Below are 8,579 nucleotides of genomic sequence, written 5' to 3'. Positions count from 1 at the left end.
GGACCTTACCTATGAATTCTGAGTTTGTTAAAGTCTGCTTTTTGACGTTCATTGTCCTTATTTGACTGCTCTCACTCCTTCCTTTCCTTAGAAACATGATTTCTATCATTTCAGGATCGTTCAAATTGTTTTCCACCTGCAGATTCACTACCAATTCCTTCCTGTTAGTCATAATCAAGTCTATAATCACTGTGTCCTGGTTACTTCCTCTACTTTCTTAAAAAAACATTGTCCCCAATACATTCCAAGAACTTATTGGAAAAGTTGTGTTTGGCTGTATAACTTTTCCAACAGATTTCTGGTAGTTGAAGTCTCCCATTACTACCAGGTCTTGTGTTTTGGATATTACTGTTATTTGTTCTAGAAATGCCTCATTTACCTCCTTCTGATTTGGTGCTCCATAGGAGCCCTACTATGACATCACCCCTATTTTTTATCCTTTTTATCTTCATCCAGAGACTTTTAGCTGCTCTGTCTCTTATCTCCTGGACCTCAGAACAGATGTACGTATTCTTGATGTATAACACTTCTCCTTCCTTTTTATCCTACTTGATCATGCTATTTGTTAGGGTGTATTGGCTTCTCCTTGCCACAGGCTGTTAACGTGAACTTACTGCAGCCCACTCAGAGGAAATTAAGATGGGGCACACCCACAGCACCACATGGGGCTTCAAGGGAGTGCACAGGAATTGCCTACACCTTTACAGTTGGACAGTAGGTTATTAGATCCTGAGCTGTTTCTCAATGCTCAGATACTACCTGTGATGAATGTTTTCTTCAATCAGTGCTTGGTGGGAAGAGTATGTCCTCTTCTCTTCAATGCAGATTCTGCCATGATTATCCACACCTTTGTCACCTCAAGATTAGACTGGTGTAATGCACTCTACAGGGAGTTATCCATTGGGATCATTTGGAAGTTAGTGAATGGGTCACAGCATTGTGCACTAGGTGGAATTTCACACCAGGATCATGTTATAACCATCCTCTAGGATCTGTGCTGTCTGCCAATAAGTCTCCCAGTGCATTTCAATGTGTTGGTTTTAACTATAAAGTCCTAAATGGTCTGGGACCACGATACCTGAGACAGAACTTCTCTCCCTATGCTATATGGACTCAACTGAGATCAGCAGAAATGCTCAAGATATATTCCCCTTAATATAAATCAGAGACAGCAGCTGGCAGGGGACTTTGACTTTCATATTCCCTCACATCTTTGGTCCACTAACGCAGTGGTTTTCAAAATTTTTAGGCTGCATACCCATTCCCAAATAATGTAGTCTACCATGCAGCCCCATCTGAAATAGGGTCATAATATACTTCTGATTAGATTGACTAGTCTTACTAAATAAAATGCATTGTCCACATACCCCAGTTTGAAAACCACTGCGCTAAAGCCTAGATTTATAAACCCTCCAGGCAAAGACCTGCAAAGACCATCTTCTTTTCCAAGCTTCTAGGAAAGGGCAGGCTGAGAGTTGGAGGGATCTGGCAGACATTTCTGTATTCTGTATTAACTATCCCTTAAACTGTCTTGGATATTGTGTATTTTAATCAATGGGATGGATACCTATACAGATCTTTATAAATCAAAAGAAATAATAACTAACTAAATTTGGTGGTGGTCTGCTGCTTTATTCTGTAACTATAATATTATTTATATAATATTGATATAGTAATTGAGCTTATTAACCCTGAAATGAATGCAATGATCAAATTACCATTTTTAAAATGCTCAATAGTCTAAAATGTCTAGATTCAATTATAAAATGTTCAACATTGAATGTCTGTCACAATTTTGCTTGGTTCAGTGGAGCAAGAGACTTCATTAAACTACTGTATGATTTTAAAAATCTCTACCTTTCTTTTCTTCATCTGCCCCCTTATTCTCATCTTCTTTAATCACCATATGATGTTTCATTTGCTTTCTTGTGATTTTACTGAATGGATAATAGACTGTTTATGGCAGTGACTGGTAACTGTAGTTGTCTTGCAGGGTTCTAAATTAACTGTATCAACCCAAGAAAGGGACCTGGTAGGTCACTACAGTCAGCTCGATATTGACCTCTGCACAATGTGCAGTTGTGGTCAAAAAAGCTAATTAGATGTTAAGTTGCATAAGGAATGGGATGGTGACTAACACAAAGAATACCTTCATAAAAGTCAACAATGTGGCCTCTTTTGGAACACTGTGTGCAGTGTTTCATGCTTTCTGAAACAAGATCCTGAAAAAACAGACAGGGTTCAGAGAAGAACAAGAATGACCAAGGACATGGATAAACTCTCATATGAAGAAACCCTGGGCCTGTTTACTTTAGAAAGGAGATGAGTAGGTGAGGACAGGATAAAAGTATATAAACACTTAATAGTATAAAAAAGCTAGAACAGAAGCTTTTGTTGTCCTTATATCATAACATAAGATCAAGGGGACAGTCTATGAAATTCAAAAGTCAGGAAATTTAAAACTTATAAAAGGAAACATTTTCATACAACATGTGATTAAACTGTGGAATTCACTGCCACAAGAAGTCATTGAGGCCAAGAATTTAACACAATTCTGCTATTTATATGGATGTCATGAATATCAACAGTTATCAAAATTAAACAAATTTTGGAAGGGATATTAAATCAAAGCTTCAGGGTTTGAGCCAATCTCTAACTGAGATATCAGCAAAAGACCTAATGTGGGGAGCAGATTATCCCACATCTGTGGGGTTCTGACACCTTTCTCAGGAGCATCTGATACTGCCCACCGTCACAGCCTCATCCAGTATAACAATTTCTATTTTCTGATGTTCACATGACTGTATGGTCCAAGTCTGAGAGACAAAAAATTCACTACATAGGTCAATTGACCTCTGCATTTTTTCATAAATATTTTATTTTTCCATAATTCTAATTGCATAAAAGTAGAATAATATTCCAGGCAGTGTATTTCTGAGGACTTATTTCTTGTCCTATACAGCTGATGTGACTCAACTGTTTCCCAGGAATAGTTACGCAGAAATGTACTGCTTGTCATGTCCTATTGCCCAAACTTATCCATGTTGGTTTTTTTAATTCCAAAAAGACTTAAGCACATTGAGTAAACAGATTTAACAAGCTGAACTCAATCGTGACTTCTCCAGTAACATTTTCTGCCAAAAAAGTCTGAGCTTCTATTTCAGTAGGATTCACATAAAACAAGGAAAGCTGAGTATGCTTTGATCCACAAAGGTAAAACATATGAAGAGAGAATAATGCTGGGAAAATGCTCACATGGCAAATAAAAGCTAGAGCAGAGTAATCCCACCAATTTCCCACTTTAATGAGTTCAGATCTTGCCGTCATTAATAATAATGAAACATTTATCAAAATTTGTATAAATATAATTAGGAAAAGTCTGTAGACTTGCCAGAAGGATTGGAACCTGTTAGAACTTTTATCACATGAACAAGATCAAAACAAAAGTGGCTATATTCTTTCTTTTGCATTAAGCACCTCTCAGACCCTAGGCATCTGACCATTGTCTTGAATTAAAGCACCTGGCCATAACCCAATGACAGGTTCAAATGAGGTTCTTAGATTCTCACCACACACATACTTACCTGCCCCCTATTTCTTCAATCTGTCCCCATTATAGGCAGAATTGAAGTCAATAGGATTTGAGGGCAGTTTGTAACTCACAAGAGGTGTTCAGCACTTTGCAGGATTGGGCCCTTTATCCTTATTTGCGCTCTCTTTTTTCCACCTGCCACATTAATGCTTCTCAATGAATACAGCAGCAGAAAGCACAGACTCCCCTAAAGAGCTCAGATGTCACCCCCCTCAATGCAATTGTACTCCACTTTCTCTGCAATAAGAGCTCAGACGTTGCTCTTGCGCAGATCTCCAATATAGTGGTGGAGTACCCCCAAGACCTCATCTACGTGGTTGCCCAACAACTCAGTTTGACTTCAATCTGCCCATTCTGGTTCCTTTATTTGGCATACAGCAAAGCCATGCTAAGTTGATCAGACCACCTGGAGCTTTCATTGGCTTCTCAGTCACAAGATTTGGATCCTTGGAATTTTCTGATAATCAGTTCAAGTGTCTATAATTAGTAAAAGTGGCCTGATCCATAAAAGAACTGCAGGTGCTCAGCACTTCTGACAACCTGGTTACTTTTATTTAGCAGACTAAATATGGATTTACAATCCTAACTTTAGGCACTCAGCTTGAAAATATTGTCTTTAAGGTTTTGCGTTTCTTTTGTAGAAAATGTTATATTTTGTTTCTTCAAATTCCTGTTAAACTGTACTGATCAGTATATTGCTTCTGTAATTATACTGATGTAAGCATGCAAGATTATTAAACTGGAGTCTGGACTGTAAGAGTGACAATACAGTAAGATGGCTCATTCCTGACTTTATTACCCAAAATGTTCATAATTTCAAGCAGTCAGGTAAAAGAGAGTGACTCTCATTCCTTTTGACATGAGAGGACTCAATTATCCTGATATTTGTATATTATATATGAGCTGTAAAATTATATAATTTGTAATAAAGATATAAATTATGTAATGTTTAGGGCTGTCAATTAATCGCTGCTAACTCATGCAATTAACTCAGATTAATCACGATTTAAAAAATTAATTGTGATTAATTGCAGTTTTAATCGAATACCAACTGAAATTTAATAAATATTTTTGGATGTTTTTCTACATTTTTCAAATAGATTGATTTCTATTACAACACAATACAAAGTGTACATTGCTCACTTTATATTTTTGATTACAAATACTTGCACTGTAAAAATGATAAACAAAATAGTATTTTTCAATTCACCTCTTACAAGTACGGTAGTGCAATCACTTTATCGTGAAAGTGCAACTTACAAATGTCCGGGTTTTTTTGTTTCATAACTGCAATCAAAAACAAAACAATGTAAAACTTCAGCGTCTACAAGCCCGCTCAGTCCAACTTCTTGTTCAGCCAATCGCTAAGACAAACAAGTTTGTTTACATTTATGGGAGATAATGTTGCCAGCTTCTTATTTACAATGTCATCAGAAAGTGAGAACAGGCGTTCGCATGGGACTTTTGTAGCCGGCATTGCAAGGTATTTACGTGCCAGATATGCTAAACATTCATAAGCCCCTTCATGCTTTGGCCACCATTCCAGAGGACATGCTTCCATGCTGGTGATGCTAGTTAAAAAAATGTGTTAATTAAAATTGTGACTGAACTCTTTGGGGGAGATTTGTATTTCTCCGGCTCTGTTTTACCCACATTCTGCCATATATTTCATGTTATAATACTCTCGGATGATGACTCGGCACATGTTTGTTTTAAGAACACTTTCACTACAGATTTGACAAAACACAAAGGTACCTGTAGCGGGGTGGTCACCCCGCTCCTGCCCGGAGGGCTTGAAATCAGCCCTGGGAGAGGGCTGAGGCGGCAAGAGGGCTGCTGCTAGGGAAAGCAGCAAGCCTCGGCTGATTGGGGAACCAGCCACAGATGCCCAATCAGGGCCCAGCTGGCTCTTATAAGAGGGCAGTGGCCGGGAGCACAGGGACACTCTCTCTTGCCTTTGGAGAGGGAGGGACCTGGCTGCCTGGGAAGCTGAGGAGGATACCTAGGGTGGAGCAGTGCTGGGGAAGGGCTAGGGAGCTGGGGAGCTCCAGCTTAGCCAGGCCCCAGGCCGAAGTAAGGGCCCATTAGAGGGTACTAGGGCTGCAGAGGGGCAGCCCAGATATAGGTCAGAGGCAGCTGGTCCAAACCCCCCTTGCCGATGATGAGTGGCAGTTATACTGCAGTCTGCCCTAGTGAGCGGCGGCTAGATGGTGACTGGCAGTAGCCAAAGACTGAGGTGAGGTGGGGATAGGGGCTTGGGGGTTCCCCGGGGAGGGGAGACCCAGAGAGACTGCAGGGGCAGAACCCCTAGGAAAAGGGCACTGGGGTCTGGGAAAGACATGGGGCCAGCGGCAGGTGAGACACTGGCCTGAAGAGGGCGCTCCAGGCTGGAAAGAGCTAATTCCCGAGACAACCAGCAGGAGGCGCCGCACCGGTGAGTTGTCACCCCGCCACAGTACCAATGTGAGATTTCTAAAGATAGCTATAGCACTTGACCCAAGGTTTAAGAATCTGAAGTGCCTTCCAAAATCTGAGAGGGATAAGGTGTGGAGCATGCTTTCAGAAGTCTTAAAAGAGCAACACTCAGATGCGGAAACTACAGAACCTGAACCATCAAAAAAGAAAATCAACCTTCTGCTGTGGCACCTGACTCAGATGATGAAAATGAACATTCATCGGTCCACACTGCTTTGGATTGTTATTGAGCAGAACCTGTCATCAGCATGGACGCATGTCCTCTGAAATGATGGTTGAAGCATCAAGGGACATGTGACTCTTTAGCACATCTGCATGTAAATATCTTGCGACATAGGCTACAACAGTGCCATGCAAATACCTATTCTCACTTTCAGGTGACATTGTGAACAAGAAGCGGGCAGCATTATCTTCTGCAAATGTAAATAAACTTGTTTGTCTGAGTGATTGGTTGGACAAGAAATAGGACTGAGTGGACTTCGTTTTATTGTTGAATGCAGTTATATTGTGTACAGAATTCTACATTTGTAAGTTCAACTTTCATGATAAAGAAATTGGACTACAGTATTTGTTTTAGGTGAACTGAAAAATACTGTTTCTTTTGTTTTTTACAGTGCAAATATATATAAAGTGAGCACTGTACACTTTGTATTCTGTGTTGTAATTGAAATAATATATTTTAAAATGTAGAAAACATCCAAAATATTTAAATGGTATTCTATTATTGTTTAACAGTGTGATTAATCGTGATTATTTTTTAATAGCTTGACAGCCCTAATAATTTTATATTTCATATTTCTTTTGAAGTCATCAGTGTTAGTCACCTGCCTTGTGTTTTGTTTCTATGTCAATGAAATATGAATGATTTGGGTTTTTTTGTTGTTGGAAGGAAGTGTTGTTGAGTGGTTAAAGTAAGGAGACAAGACTCCTGGGGTATACCAGCTAAGGATTTGTCCCTGGGTCACATTCCCAGCTCTGCCGTAGACTTTCTAGGTACCTTTGGGCAAGCCACTTAATCTTTCAGTGCTTCCATTTACTCCTCTGTAAAATGGATATAATAATATCAGTCTTATTGAAATAATGTGATACTTAGTTCATTAAAATATTTTAAAGCAGGTTGAGATTCTCAGATTGAAGATGCTATATAACTCCAAAGTGTTACATAAGAATGACTGTACTAGGTGAGACCTATGGTCCATCTAGCCAGTATGTGGTCTTGCGACAGTGGTCAATGCCAGGTGCTTCAGAGGGAATGAACAGAACAGGTAATCATCCAGTGATCCATCCCCTATCGCTCATTCCTAGCTTCTGGCAAACAGAGGCTAGCGACACTTCAAATAAGAATTATTATTCTGACCTTCATCATTCAAGTGGGATCAGTAATTAAAAAAAGGTTGAGATGGTTTATCACACAATATACTGTGATGGGGCAAGGCCAGATGGCTACAGTAAAGTAGTGAGGAACAGGTATGTTAGCTCCAGGTTAAACAAATCCTTGGTACCATGGTAACCAAATGGCAGTTGCTCCAGGTTAATCAAGACACCTGGGGCCAATTAAGAACCTTCTAGAAGGCAGTGGAAATAGCTACATTGATTGGGACACCTGAAGCCAATCAAGGGCTGGCTGGAACTAGTTAAAAGCCTCCCAGTTAGTCAGTGAGGCATGTGTGTGAGGAGCTGGGAGCAAGAGGAGCTGAGAGGGTGTGCTGCTGGAGGACTGAGGAATACAAGCATTATCAGACACCAGGAGGAAGGTCCTGTGGTGAGGATAAAGAAGATATTTGGAGGAGGCCATGGGGAAGTAGCGCAGGGAGTTGTAGCTGTCATGCAGCTGTTACAGGAGGCACTATAGACAGCTGCAATCCACAGGGCCCTGGGCTGGAACCTGGAGTAGAGGGCGGGCCTGGGTTTCCCCCCAAACCTCCCAAAGTCCTGATCCAACACAGGAGGAGTTGACCCAGACTGTGGGTTCCACCAGAAGGGAAGATCACTGAGGTGAGCAAATCTGCCAATAAGTGCAGGACCCACCAAGGTAGAGGAGGAACTTTGCCACAATACACTCTTAAGAGTAAAAATATTGTTGCCACTTCTTGGGTTAATGTATGTCAGCATTTTGATATCTCTATTATTGAGACGGTGGAGGAACAGATAAGCTGGAAGCAAGAACTCCAGGCACAAGAGGCCAGGGTAAAGGAGAATTACATGCCCACTCAGGAAAGTGAGAAGATATGGCTACATAACTGGAAAAAGCAGCCTGGAAAAATCCCAAACTTCTTTTTTGGAGGGGAAACTTGCACAGTAATTAAACTAAACTTATCCTGCTGATACAAAAAGCAAGAGTCTCTTTGTAGTGCACTGAGAATTGATTCACTGAAAGAAAGGGGAGGACAAGCATTGAGGATGTTCAACAACCATCTCCGAGGGATGCAGAGGAGGACTTGGATGTATCCCAGCAGATACTTGTGGCTCCACAATAGGTGCTTGTAGAAGAAGAATTACCAGTGTGTCCTCA

Source organism: Trachemys scripta, chromosome 4, assembly GCF_013100865.1.
Source record: "Trachemys scripta elegans isolate TJP31775 chromosome 4, CAS_Tse_1.0, whole genome shotgun sequence".
In the NCBI taxonomy this organism is placed as follows: domain Eukaryota; kingdom Metazoa; phylum Chordata; order Testudines; family Emydidae; genus Trachemys; species Trachemys scripta.
Note: the sequence above shows the minus strand (reverse complement) of the source record.